The sequence below is a fragment of the Arvicola amphibius genome, chromosome 12 (assembly GCF_903992535.2).
Source record: "Arvicola amphibius chromosome 12, mArvAmp1.2, whole genome shotgun sequence".
Taxonomy (NCBI): domain Eukaryota; kingdom Metazoa; phylum Chordata; class Mammalia; order Rodentia; family Cricetidae; genus Arvicola; species Arvicola amphibius.
In genome coordinates this window covers 125,225,959-125,240,953 of record NC_052058.2, presented here as the reverse complement: position 1 = coordinate 125,240,953, position 14,995 = coordinate 125,225,959, and the positions used below count along the sequence as shown (strand labels likewise).

The window sequence follows — 14,995 nt, the reverse complement described above, 5'->3', positions numbered from 1 at the left end:
GATTTTTGACAAGGGAGCTAAAAGTATACAATGGAAGAAAGAAAGCATCTTCAACAAATGGTGCTGGCATAACTGGATGTCAATTTGTAGAAGAATGAAAATAGATCCATATCTATTACCATGTACAAAACTCAAGTCCAAATGGATTAAAGACCTCAATATAAATCCAACCACACTGAACCTGATAGAAGAGAAAGTGGGAAGTAGACTGCAACACATGAGCACAGGAGACCACCTCCTACATATAACCAGAAGCACAGACAAGAGCAACAGTGAATAAATGGGACCTCCTGAAACTGAGAAGCTTCTCTAAAGCAAAAGACACTGTCATTAAGACAAAAAGACATCCTACTGAATGGGAAAAGTTCTTCAGCACACACATTCTTACAGAGGGATGGCTTTTCTTCCAATATCCACACCAGGCAACTCACAACTATATGTAAATACAGCTAGAGGGATACAATACTTCTGGTCTGTATTAGCACATGCTCTACCACACACACATACACACACACACACACACACACACACACGCAGGGAGGGGGGAGGGAGAGAGAGATGGTAGGAGGTTTCTTTGCCTATGTGTTGCTTTCATTGGTTGAATAAAGAAACTGCCTTGGCCTTTTGATAGAGCAGCATTAAGGTAGGTGGAGTAGACAGAATGGAATGCTGGGAAGAAGGGCCAAGAGAGAGCCACCATGGAGCTGCCACGTCAGACATGCTGAATGTTTCCCAGTAAGCCACAACCTCATGGTGATATACAGTTTATTAGAAATGGGTTGAATCAAGATGTAAGAGTTAGCCAATAAGAGGCTAGAACTAATGGGCCAGGCAATGTTTAAAAACAGTTTCTGTGTGATTATTTCGGGGGTTAAGCTAGCAGGGCAGCCAGGATGAAAAGTTGGCCCGCTCTCTTTCAACAGACAGACAGAGAGAGAGAGAGAGAGAGAGAGAGAGAGAGAGAGAGAGAGAGAGACTATAGCCTATTTTTTTTGATAAAAGAGACTATAACCTGTGTTGCCTGGTAATGTTGCTAAGGAGTATTGACCATGGTTGGAATTCAGGTGTTTGGGATTGGGTGGCAGAATGTATCTTGATGGGACAGTGTCCAGTGGGTGGCAGAGGTGTGGGCACAGCCTGGAAGCAGGTATCTCACTTGGTGGCAGGCTGGTAAGGAATCCCTACTTTCATTCTTTAATTGGATTATTTGATATTTTGTTGTTTAGTTTTCTGAATAATTTGTATATTTAGAGATCAGCTCTCTGTGAGATGTGGGGTTGGTGAGAATATTTTTCCACTGTGTAGGATGCTGATTTGTCTTATTCACTGTGTACTTTGCCTTATAGAAGCTTTTCAGTTTCAGGAGGTCCCATTTATTAATTTTTGATCTCTTTCTCTGTGCTACTGGTACTATATTCAGGAAGTAGTCTCCTGCAACAATGCATTCAAGGTTACTTCCCTCTTTCTTTTCTATTGGTTTCACTGTAACTGAGTTTATGTTGAGGCCCTTGATCCACTTGGACTTGAGTTTTGTGCAAGATGACAAATATGACCCATTTACATTCTTCTACATGCTCACATCTAATTATGCCAACAATGCTTGTTGAAGATGCTTTCTTTTTGTCCACTTTATAATCTTGGTTCATTTGTCAAAAATCAAGTGCTTATACCTGTGTGGACTTTTTCAAGGTATTTAATTCAATTCCAATGATCCATGTGTCTGTTCTTTTGCCAGTACCAAGCTGTTGTTAGTATAACCCTAGAGTAGAGCTTGAAGACTGAGATGGTGATGCCTTCAGACATTCCTTTATTGTGCATGATTGTTTTAGCTCTCCTAGATTAATTTTTGATGTTCCATATTAAATTGAGTATTGTTCATTCTGGTAAGTATTGAATCCCTAGTTGCTGGATTCCTTCACTGCCAATGCAATAAGCCAAATCAGAAGAAATTAAGAAATCCAAACTTAATAAACAGGACAATGTAAAGCAGAGTACTCCAGGGTGGACACCAGGAAGATAGGAGACAGAACACAAGGGTACACATGGCAGATCTATGGGCTATGTTTTAAATAGGTAGTAGGTATGGTCTCTGAAATTTCTAGGGGAGTTTCTGCCAATGTCAGGCTTTCTGTGTGGAGGGACCTCTTTTATTGAGCTTTATGAAGAATGCTGGGTCTAGAGAGAGAGCAAGGTAAGACTTCCACCTAATCATCCCAGACTCTTTGGTATATGAGTATCATGGGCTTGAGTGGAGCTTCCACCAGAACAGTTTTGAGGTTTGTGGAAGATTGTGTTAGGAATTTAGTGGGGATTGCATTGAATCTGTGGATTTCTTTTTGTAAGATTTCCAGTTTTATTATGTTAATCCTATCTATCCAAGAGCGTAGGAGATCTTTTCATATGACTTTGGATGTTTAAAGTACACTAAGACTGTGAAAGTTTGTGAGGACTTTTGAAATTGGATTTAATACATTTTCCAAATAAGAAAATAATAAAACAATTTATGGACATCTTAAGGAGCTAGAAAACAAGGAAACAAAATAGAAATTATTTGAAGGAAATATATAATAAATATCAGAGAAGATGTAAATGAATATGTAAAGATTCAAACAAAACAACAATGAACAAAGCATAGAACTGCTTCTTAAAGAAATAAGTAGTGACCTGTGGCACAATGGCAGCTTGTCTGACTACAGATTTAAAAGAGAAATTTAAAATCTCAGAACCCCACAAATTTCTGGTGAATTCCATTTAACAATTAAGGAGGAACAGACATGAATTAAATGAAGAGCTACAGACCAATATATCTGAAGAAAAAACCTGTAAAAATCTTCAAGAAAATAACAGTAAAGCAAATACAATGGCTGGGTGATGTAATGGGGCTCTGCAAGCACCATGGCCAGCAGACTGTCAATCCAGGGGAGGCAAGAAGAAAGTTCAGTTTAACTTGACTCAGTAGCCTGTTTTGGTTCAAAGGTATTTTATTTTAGGCATATATAAACATAGAACAATTTCAAGTCTTTTTTAGGTGATGATATATTCTGAATTCTATTTTGATAATAAAGCTTAAGATGTAACTAAGTCAAAAGTGTTTTTATAGATTATGCAACATCTTCCATACAGATGGATTCTGTAGATTTACAGACAAAAAATAAGCTCATGATAAGGATTAGTAGAGGATCTGATGTGGTCTCTGCAGATAGCACAAAAGTCACCAGGCTACTAACCACATCCTCTCCAGAATTCAGGGTGGATAACACATTAGTCTTTTCTCCCTTTAAAATGAAAACCCTGTGTGTTTAACATTCCTGGTTTTGCTGCTGCTTATCTGTGAGCATGAGAAACTTTGTGTCTCCTACAAATGATGGGATAGAGCAATCATTCACTACAATAATTGCAGTTCATCATAGTACAAATGTACTTCAGCATACACTGAGTAGTAAAGGTGGTGGATTAGTTTTTGCTTCACTATGATCAAATATTTTACAGAGTAACTAGAGAGGAATGGTTTACTTATATTTATGTCATGAGGATTTGTTCCATGCATCTGAGCCAGAAATGAGAGCACAAATAAGAAGATGAAAGGTCACACTATGGAAGATAGAATGTACACTGTGATGAGAAAATATGTTGACCCTCCCAGTGACTTACTTCTTTAGTATATTCTGTATTCTAAAGTTCTTGCAATCCCACAGGTAGCTCCAGCATCTGGAGAGATGGCATTGAAAGCATTGAAGCCTATAGAATGTTTTCCACACTCAAACCTTTACATTCTGCTCTTGAGCCTAGTATGTCACATACATTTCAGAAAGCCAGATTATTTAGTTATGTTCAAAGTAGGGCCATACAGCTTCCTCTCAAACTCTGCTTTGGTTCCTTTGGCCATGTTTGGACCGAAGTAGCTGTGTGACTTTTCAGAGGAGATATGAATAAATATGTTTCTACCCAGGAAACCCCTAAAGAGCAAAGTTCATCTTGGTGAACCGCTTAGTTTACTGTAGTATATTACAGGACTCAGAGTGAGGGATTAGTAATAGTGGAGAGTGGATAAGGGTTTGCTTACAGGAGCATTGATGACTCAGGGATAGCTGTGCCTTAAAAAGATCACTCTAGCATGAATAACAACTCATGAAGTCTGTACTCTCGGTGTTCTCTGCAGGACACGAAGAATGTAAGACATGTTAATTTGGAGATTCTTCTCCAGGCAGCTGCAGCAGGTCAGAGATCCTCAGGAGCCTCCCTCTTCCTCTCGGGGAGATTATTTCAGTTAGAAGAAACTTGCTTCACAAAAGCAGCTCAGAGTTGCCTAGAAGCAGGCAGTTATTATCTCACCCTAAATGAACTTCTGTCTTCTAAGTGAGGAGCACATTATAGAAGAAGTTATCTTATCTGATGTCCTCAGGCACCAGAGAATCACTTATGTTATCTGTGATTAGAAAGTGTTTCTTACTCAGTAAGAAACTGATGCCCATGTGATGTTCTCTGACCCTTAGTTCAGTGATAGTGCATGGATGTGCTCATGTCAGGCATGGTTTATTTTGTCTCTTGCTCTCTTCTAGTCTCCATATATGCACCTTCTCTATTCTGTAAAGGCTGTGGCTAATCTTCACCTCCAGCTAGGAAGCTTACACAAACTGTTCCCTTTCCTCCAGATACACACGTTACTGTCCCACACTTAATCTGGACATGCCTGGTATTTTGAATCCTGGTTTTAGACCTGATGTCAGTGAAAACAAATTTCCAAACTCTTGTAATGTCCTTATTCTTTATTGATTATCTTTTTATTCACAAATGTTTTCCATCACATCCTTGGAATTTGTTTTTACATCCCAAGACACAGAAGACAGGAAATAAAAGGGCAACTGAGATTTTTTTCTGTACAGTTTTTACCAAGATAAATGGAGCTCTGAGAGAAAAAAATGTAGAATATTTTATCAGAGAAACACAAGTATTACCAGGACTAATGGAGAGAAGTTATAAAAATAGAAATTGGCTGTGGGCCTCTATGGTTGTGTGGTGGTGGGAAGGGGCCATATGGAAGGTAGTGTTACCTAGGCATGGTTACTATGAAACTATCAATTAATAGCCTACCACATACACACAACACACACACACACACACACACACACACACACACACACACTGGGGGGGCTGGGGAGAGAGAGAAAGAGAGACAGGCACAGAAAGACAGACTGAGTGAGACTGAGAAAAAGAAAGAGAATCAAAAGTAAAGCAAAGATAACAATAAACACAATAACAAGTTGCTCTCTTCCTGGCTACTGTCATGTGTGGCTGTACACAGGTAAATGAGAAGGCAGCCTGGCTGTGAACCCATTGTCAAGGCACAGTGAGGCCCTTTGTAGTATGGAGCTGCGGGCAGGCCTGCTTTTCATCCCACCCGGCTCCTGCATGGTTAGCTTTACACCCGAAATAACAACACACAAACTGTATTCTTTTAAATACTGCCTGGCCCATTATTTTCAGCCTCTTACATCTTGACTAAAGCATATCGAATAATCTGTGTAACACCACAAAGTGGTGTCTTACCGGGAAAGATCCAGCATGTTTGACCTGGTGGCTGGCTTCATCGCATCTGGCATCTCTCTGAGGAGAGGCATGGCGGTCTGACTAACTTAGGAGAGGCGTGGCATCTGACTGAGCCATGTACCTCACTTCCTTCTTCCTGTTCTGTCTACTCCACCCACCTAAGGGCCGGTCTATCAGATGGGCCAGGCAGTTTCTTTATTACTTATCCAATGAAATCATCAGATAGATAGAAGACAGACCTACATCAGCCCTTTGCCAGGATGCAGAAGAGTTTAAAGATAAAATATTGGATACTAATGGAAAATGAAAGCATTTTATGTGTTTATGTCTTTCCAGATCCTCCACACAGTTTGTATTTCCATGAACTTTCTCTATCTCAACAGCAAACTGACTTTTCCTGTTATATTCCACCAGTATGATTGTGTCTTCTTATGTAGTGTCACTTTTGTGGAATGGTCTTACTGCTACCATTGCTAACTTGAGAATGGAATGAAGTGAGTTAAATAGGAGTACATAGGTATTTTGTTTTAAATTAATTATATGAGTGGGTATGTCTCTCTATATATGAAAGTGACTTAAAGGATAAAATAAATTGTTAGACCTTGACACATCTGGGTAGAACTTATCTCCCAGTTCCACCTGACTCTGAACTGGATAAGCATTCTTTCTGAGGAAGAGGAATCTGTGATCCTCACACAGTGACCAACACCATGGAATATTTGCAAAAACCTCTATCTAACTTTATTTCTCACCATTAAGCCAAATGTCATCCAGTATAAAAGGCTTAAAAATTGAGAATCACTATGTTGCAGAAAAAGACAGAAGTCGAGGGGGAAATGGGAGTGTCTGTAAGCCCCTGGTTGACAGTCACCTTTTACATGTGTGTGAAGGTTTTACTCAGGAGCATAGTGGAGGTAACATTTCTCATAACTATGAAATGGGTAAATTCAGAACATGGATTTTAGGTGACTGAAACTGTTATTGAACCTACACTAAACATAATGACCTCAGCAACATCACTGTATGCTGAGCCTCACACTCTCTAATGCACATGTGCTGGAGGCTGTGGTTACAGCCACAAACACCAGACAAGTCTAGAGTTCATTATGCATTGATTTAATGAAAGGGACATGAACAAAACCACATTCAAAAATAGAAATGCAAAGTGTTTTCACTGCAAGGAATGAAAACACAAGGGGTCCTGAGAGATGATAAGAGACCTCATGGTTTTCCTTCAGTTCATTCACCAGCCAGTGCGGACTGGAGGAACATGTGACTGATGCTTCAGACCAATGCTATTTTCAGGCTTAATAGAGTATGCCACCTCTTTCCACTTAGATTCTGCCTGTCAGGTGAGTCCTTAGCAATGCGGATGATTGACAGTTGCTTTCCTGAAACAAGAAAGAACTCCTGTATTCAGCTGCGTAAATCATTTGGCTGATTTACATTTCCTCCACTCATTCAATTGCATTATTTTTCTTGATTTCAAAAATTTGCTGAAAAACTCATGTTTTGGATTTGACTCACTCATTTCTTTTTAATGTTTCCCCCACCAAGACACCTGGATATTGTGTCTTCAGTGTTAACAAAGTGACACTGCCCCATGGACACCAGTTTATGAAACATGTCTTCATCTGGTTCTCCTAACCAGTAGAATGAGAATAAGAGTGTAGTTACCTCATTGGCCCTGGGATGCACACATTAACTTCTAGTGCATACATGTAAATGACCAGTACAATAACCAGGCTGAAACTCTGAGTTTTATGAATGCTGATCTTATTACTAACGATTTTACTAAGCATGCCAATAGGTTTATTTTTACATTTCCACTAATTTCCTTGATCAATTATCCTCCTCAAGGTTTAAATTGGGAGTTCACCTATGGGAAACAATGGGCTGGTTTATAGAAAATCACTTAATAATTACCCCTGACATCCCCCTGCCTCACCATCATAGATCAGCTGCATTCCCTTCCCCACATTTGCTTTAAATGCCTTGATAATGCAGAACTACACTCATTACTGAACACATTCATAAACTCTGGCCAGTTTTCCATAGACACCATCTATTGCATCTCCCTGCTTGGTAGACAAGCTCATGACTAGTATTTGCCACATGTGCAAACAGAAGGAATTCTAAACTGCCATGGGGGAATCAGGAGGCATGATTTTTTTCTTTTTTTAGAATTTAATTTTATTTAATTAACTTTTTCTTTTATTTTACAATCAACCAAAGTTTCTGCTCCCTCCTATCCTCCCTTTCTCTCCTTCCTGCTCCCATCTACCTCTCTCCCCATCCATTCCTTCTTCTCTATTCAGAAAGAGAAAGACCTCTCATGAACTTGAATAAAGTATGGTACATCATGTTGAAATAAAACCAAGTTTCTCCACCTCCATTAGGGCGCGGCTAGGTAATACAGCATGGCAAACGGGTTCTCAAAAATATGTTAAGTACCAGGGATAAGTTCTGATCTCAGTGCTGGAAGCCTAACAAACAAACCAAGCTACAAAACTGTCACACACACATACACACACACACACACACACACACACACACACACACACACACGCACACATACAGAGGATTTAGTCCCATACAGGCTACCTAACTGTTGGTCCAGGGTCTATGTGCTCCCATGAGCTCAGTTCAGCTATCTATGGGAGTTCGCCCATCATGACCTTGACCCCCTGGACCCTACAATCTCTATTCCCTTTATTCAGGAGGACATAGCTATTTCTGTGTTGGCTCTTAACTGTCTGTCATCACCTCGTCAGTGACAGACCTTATAGTTGATTCTCCAGAGGCCCTTGTAGGAGGTTGATTGTTTGAGGAGAACCTATGATTCTCCATAGAGGGTGAATGTGGAACTAGTCTTCTGCAGAGAATGGCAGAGAAGTGCATAAACGTTGGGTTAGTGATAAAGTCTCTGATTTGGGTGGACAGATATTATTTGAAAGATAATGCCCTTATCAAATGGAGAATTTTTTTAAGTTCTCTCTTCCTTAGTTCCTGATCTCATAATAGTTAAGATAACACACATTCTGTTGGCATTAAACAAGACAGGGCCTATCAATCAAATGTGACTCTAGTGTCCCTTGAGTGACCTTATCAGGATTTCACCACATCCCTGTATGAGCTTCACTCTCCCTTGGGTTTAGAACTGTCCCCAGCGCTGACCAATCTCTTCTGCAGGAAGTCTACACTTCCTTAGGTCACAGCACTTAATAGACACAGAATTACCATCCCATTTGTAACAAGTTTCCTTTAATTTACTCCAAATTTTGTCTCATTAAAGTGAAAGGTTTTATTTTCAAAAGTCTCAACAAAGAGTAGTCTTCTTGATCATCATCAGACCTTGTACTACATTGTAGTTAATACATGTTAATTGAATAAGTGAAGTAAATGATTTAAAAAACACTGATGAATTTTGTGTAACTAAAAGTTGACTCATGTATGTACAAATGTGTGTCAGTTTTTGGATTCTTGTCAAGTTACTCTAGTAAATATTCATTTTTACACTTGGAGGCAGATTTCTCCTTAAGTGCCATTACTTTCAAGTACCGATAAGATTTTACATAAGTCTTACCCATTCAAAGTTTTATAGCTTATATAACATATACTTACATTTTCTTTCATGTACCTTTAACAAAAATCAGGAAAATGTAACAGCACAACCAAAGTCATTACGCAGTTCACATAGTTCAAACAGGGAAATATCACACAGCAGCTTTACTTACAAAACAAATCTAAAAAATATCACATGGGGACAACAGTCATTTAAAATATTTTCTGGGAAACCACTATACTTATTTCTATAGTGGCTATACAAGTTTGAACACCCACAGCAAGGGAGGAGTGTTCCCCTCTACAACAAAAGCTGTAACCAATGTTTTGGTATTTACACCATTCTAATAGGTGTAAGGTGTCTCAAGTCATTTTGATTTGCATTTCCCTGATGGCTAAAAGTGCTGAACAATTGTTTAAGTATATTTTAGCCATATTAGATTCTTCTGTTGAGAATTCCATTTAGATCTGTACCCCATTTTTAATTGGATTATTTGGTATTTTGAGTTCCTTATATATTTTGAAGATCAGTTCTCTGTTTGACATGGGATTGGTGAAGATTTTTTTCCCATTCTGTAGGTTACCATTTTATCTTATTTACCTTTGCCTTACAGAATCTTCCTAGTTTGAATTGAGTCCATGTATCTGCTTTTATGCCAATACCAAGCTGCTTTTATTACTACTGCTCTATAGTAAATCTTGACGTCAGTAATGTGATGCTTCTAGAAGTTCCTTTATTGTACAGGATTGTTTTTGCTCTCTGGGAGTTTTATTTTTCTATATGAAGATGACTATTGTTCTTTTGAGGTCTGTGAAGAATGGTGATGGGATATTACTGTGGATTGATTTTGGTAAGATAGTCGTTTTTACTATTTTTACATTTATCTTATTTATGCAAGAGCTTGGGAGACCTTCCCATTTTATGATATCTTCTTCACTCTTATTCTTCAGAGACTTAATATGCTTGTCATATAGGTCTTTCATTTATTTTGTTAGAGTTACCCCATGATATTTTATGCTATTTGTGGCTGTCGTAAAGGATGATGGTTTTCAGATTTCTTTCTCAGCTTCTTAATTATTTGTATATGGGAAGGCTGTTGGTTTTTTTTTTTTTTTTTTGCTTTTCTCTTGCATCCTGCCACATTACTGAAGGTATTTATCAGATGTAGGAGCTCCCTAGTAGAATTTTTGGAATCACTTATGTATACTATTATATCATCCACAAATAGAAAAAGTTCAACTTCTTCCTTTCCAATTTGTCTCCCCTTGATCTCTTTCTGTTTTCTTATTGCCCTAGCTAGAACTTTGAGTATGGTATTAAATAGATATGAAGAGAGTAGATAGCCTAGTCTTGTTTCTGATTTTAGTGGAACTGTTTTGAGTTTTTCACCATTTAGCTTAATGTTGGCTGTCACCTTGCTGTATTTTGCCTTTACTATGTGTATGTATGTACCTGTATTCTGAGATCTCCAAGACCTTTATTTTGAAGGAGTGTTGGATTTTGTCAAAGGACTTTCCAGCATCTATAGAGATGATCATGTTTTTTTTTTTTTTATTTCAGTTTCTTTATACGGTGGATTACACTGACAGATTTTTGTGTGTTGAACCATCTCTAGATCTCTGGAATGAAGCCCACTTAATCATGATGGATGATTTTTTTATGTGCTCTTAGATTTGCATTGCCAATGTTGTATTGAGTATTTTTGCATCAATGATCATGAGGCAAATTGGTTTTAATTCTCTTTCTTTGTTGATTTTTGTATGGTTTGCATACAAGGGTAACAGTAGCCTCATAGAGTTTGTCAGTGTTGCTTCGGTTTCTGCTGTGTGGAACAATTTGAGGAGTAAAAGAATTAGTTCTTTGAAATTCTGGTAGAATTCTGAAGTTTTTGAAGTATGACCTAATGATTCTTTGGATTTCTTTGGTGTCTGTTGTTATGTTCCAGTTTCCATTTATGATTTTGTTTATTTGGAAATAATCTCTCTGTCTTTTGGGTTGTTTGGATAGGGGTTTGTCTATCTTACTGACTTTCTCAGGGAACCAACTTTTTGTTTCATTGATTCTTTGTATTGTTCTCTTTGTTTCTATTTTATTGGTTATAGTCTGTAGTTTGATTATTTTCTGTCATTTACTCACCCTAGGTGTTTTTGCTTCTCTTTTTAGAGAGCTTTTAGGAGTGATGTTAAAGTAAGTAATTTACAAATCTGGGCGTCCTTGTACATGGGACATAAATGTTCAGAATTGATACTTCAACTTAATTCATTAGGTAGACTTTTAGTGCAATGAACTTTCTTCTTAGCACTGTTGTTAGAGTATCTCATGAATTTGCATACATTGCTCCTTCATATTCATTGTATTATAAAAATCTTTAATTTCTTTTTTTTTCTCTCATGGTTTTTTTTTATATTTAAAAATTTCCATCTCCTTCCCTCCTCCTCCCCCCTCCCTCCGCTCCTCCTCCCTCTTCCCGCCCCTCCTTCTCCCCCTTCCCTCCCCTCCCCTCCACCCATACCTCCCCTCCCTCCCTCTCAAGGCCAAGGAGCCATCAGGGTTCCCCACTCTATGCTAAGTCCAAGGTCCTCCCAACTCCCCCCAGGTCCAGGAAGGTGATCGACCAAGCCGAGAAGGCTCCCACAGAGCCCGTCCATGCAGAAGAATCAGAGCCCAGCGCCATTGTCCTTTGCTTCTCAGTCAGCCCCCGCTGTTGGCCACATTCAGAGAGATGGGTTTGGTCGCATGATCCATCAGTCCCATTCCAACTGGAGTTGGTGATCTCCTTTAGTTCTGTCCCACCGTCTCCATGAGTGAACGCACCCCTCACGTTCCTGACTTTCTCCCTCATGTTCTCGCTCCTTCTGCTCCTCATCAGGACCTTGGGAGCTCAGTCCAGTGCTCCAATGTGGGGCTCAGTCACCTTCCCCATCTGTCGCCAGCTGGAGGTTCCCTCACGGTCCTGACTTTCTTTCTCATGTTCTCTCTCCTTCTGCTTTTTTATTTCTTCCTTGACCCAGTGGTGATTCCCTTGAGTGTTGTGTAATTTCCATAAAAGTGTAGTCTCCCTGTATTTAGTGTTATTGCTGAATTCTATTTTTAAGTCATTGAGATTCAATAACATACAGGGGATTATTCCACTTTTTCTATCTGTTGAGATTTGCTTTGTGACCAAGTATATGGTCAGTTTTAGAGACGGTACCATGAGGTGCTGAGAAGATGTATTATTTTGGTTTTGGGTCAAATGTTTTGTATTTGTCTGTTAAGTCCATTTGAGTTATCTCAACTGTTAGTTCCCTTATTTCTCCATTAAGAATCTTTCTAACATACTGGCCTGATGGTGAGAGTGAGGTATTCGAAGTGTTCCACTGTATTGATTTTAGTTTGATGTGTGCTTTAAGCTTTAGAAATTATTCTTTTGCAAAAGTGGGTGCCCTTGTATTTGGAACATAAATGTTCAGAATTGACACTTAGTATTGATAGATTTTTTTCTGTGATAAATGTGAATATGAATATGAAATTTCCTTCCCCATCTCTTTTGATTAATTTTAGTTTGATATCTATTTTGTTAGATATTAGAATAGCTACATCAGCTTGATTCCTAGGTCTGTTTGCTTGGAAAATTTTTGCAACCCTATACTATGTCTGTCTTTGAAGTTGACGTATGTTTTTGTATGCAGCAGAAGGATGGGTCCTGGTTTTGTATCTGTTATCTGTTTTGTTAGCTTGTATCTTTTATAGATGAGTTGAGTCCATTGATATTAAGGAATATAAAGGATCAGTAACTGGTAATTCCTATTTTTTTTTCTGGTTTTGTTGATAGTGATGGTAGCATGGTTGTGTTTCTCCTCACTGAGATTCTCTGGCGTGAAATTATCTATTATCTGTGATTTTGTGGGTGTAGCTAACTTCTTTTGATTGGAGTTTTCCTCCCAATACTTTATGTAGGATATTGTTTAAATCTGATATTGTCATGGAATGTTTTGTTTTCTTTGTGTATGGTGATTAAAAGTGTCACTGGTTATAGGTAGTCTTGGATAACATTTCTGGTTTCTTAGTGTCTGCAAAATGTCTGTCCAGGACTTCCTGGACTTCAGTCTTGATTGAGAAATCAGGCATAATTCTGATACATCTGCGTTCATATGTTACTCGATCTTTTTTTTATAGCTCTTAATATTCTTTCTTTATTCTGAATGTTTGGTGTTTTTATTATTATGTGATGAGGGAATTTTTTTGTTCAGTCTATTTGGTGTTATATAAGCTTCTTTTTCCTATACAGGCATGTCCTTCTTTATGTTGGGGAAGTTTTTCTCTATGATTTTGTTGAATATATTTTCTGTGCTTTTAAGATAGAGTTCTTCTGTTTTTCCTATCCCTATTATTTTTAGGTTTGGTCTCTTCATGGTATCCCAGATTTCCTGAAATTTTTTTGTTGAGAATTTGTTAGAATTGACATTTTCTTTTCCTGATAAGTCTATTTCCTCTATCATTTCTCCAATGTCTGAAATTCTTTCTTCTATATCTTGTATTCTGTTGGTTATGCTTGCAAATGAGGTTCCTGCTCTTTTATTGCTCTTGAATATTGTAAAGATTTGTCACTCTTAATAGTTTAATAAGGTGCTGATTGGCCAGTAGCCAGGCATGAAGTATAGGCAGGGTTACCAAACTAGGATAATTCTGGGAAGAGGAAAGGCAAGTGAGTCAGTCACCAGCCAGATGCAGCAGAAGCAAGATGAGAATGTCTTACTGAGAATAGGTACCAAGGCATGTGGTTAAACATAGATAAGAATTATGACTTAATTAAAGTTGTAAGAGCTAATTAAATATCAGCATGAGCTAATAGAACAAATAGTATATAAGCCTCTGTGTGTTTCTTTGTAACTGAACAGCTGCAATACCATGCGGGACAGAAATTTTCATCTACAAATGGTGCCAAAGTTCACCAATTGCCTTCACATAAAACCTGAGAGAGCTTGGAAAGGCATTCTAGACACAAAAGGACAGTCTAACACACCTTATTGATAGCAGCACATTCTCAGGTGGGCTTTGTTTGTTAGAGTCAAGCATGGTGTGGCTCCTTTAAGAGAGACTTTCTGACTCAGTGTCAACAGCAAAAATCCTTTGGCTCTTTTTGTTTGTTTGTTTCTAGACAGGGTTTTTCTGTGTAGTTTTGAAGCCTGTCCTGGCACTTGCTCCTATAGACCAGCCTAGTCTCAAACTCTGGAGATCTCCCCCACACCTCCATCCACTCCGAAGAGAAGGTAAGTCTTCCCATGGGGAGTAAGCAGATCTAGCACATTGCTCTGAAGCAGGACAAAAGCTCTCCCAACTACATCTAGGCTGATCAAGGTATCCCTCCAGACAGAATGAGTTCCAAAATGCCAGAACAAGCAGTAGGGATAAATACTGATCTCACTGCAGTGGTCCAACAGTCAGCCCAACCATATAACTGCCAACCACATTCAGAGGGCCTAGTTTGGTCTTATGCTAGTTTTTTCACTGTCGGGCCAGAGTTGGGGGGTTTTCAGTAGCTCAGGGAGCTGTTTCAGTGGGTATCCCCATCTTGATCTTGACCTCTTTGCTCGTGTTCTCACTCCTCACACTTTTCAACTGGACTTTGGAAGCTCAGCCCAGTGTTCCACTGTAGTTCTCTACATCTGCTTCCATCAGTTGCTGGATGTAAGTTCTGTGATGACATTTAAGATAGTCATGAATCTGATGACAGGGCAAGGCCATTTTAGAGATCCTCTCTACTATTGCTTAGAATCTTAGCTGAGGTCATTCTTGTGGATTTCTGGGATTTTCTTTAGTGTTTGGTTTCTTGCTAGTCCCATAATGGCTCCCTCAATCAAGATATCTTTCTTTGTTTTCCATCTCTGTCCTTCCCCCATC

At 38.7% G+C, this 14,995-nt stretch overlaps 1 pseudogene; it reads left to right on the top strand.

The window, feature by feature from the left end:
- Positions 1–1,086: 1,086 nt before the first annotated feature.
- Positions 1,087–14,995, top strand: part of LOC119802968 — a 33,931-nt pseudogene continuing 20,022 nt past the window's right edge.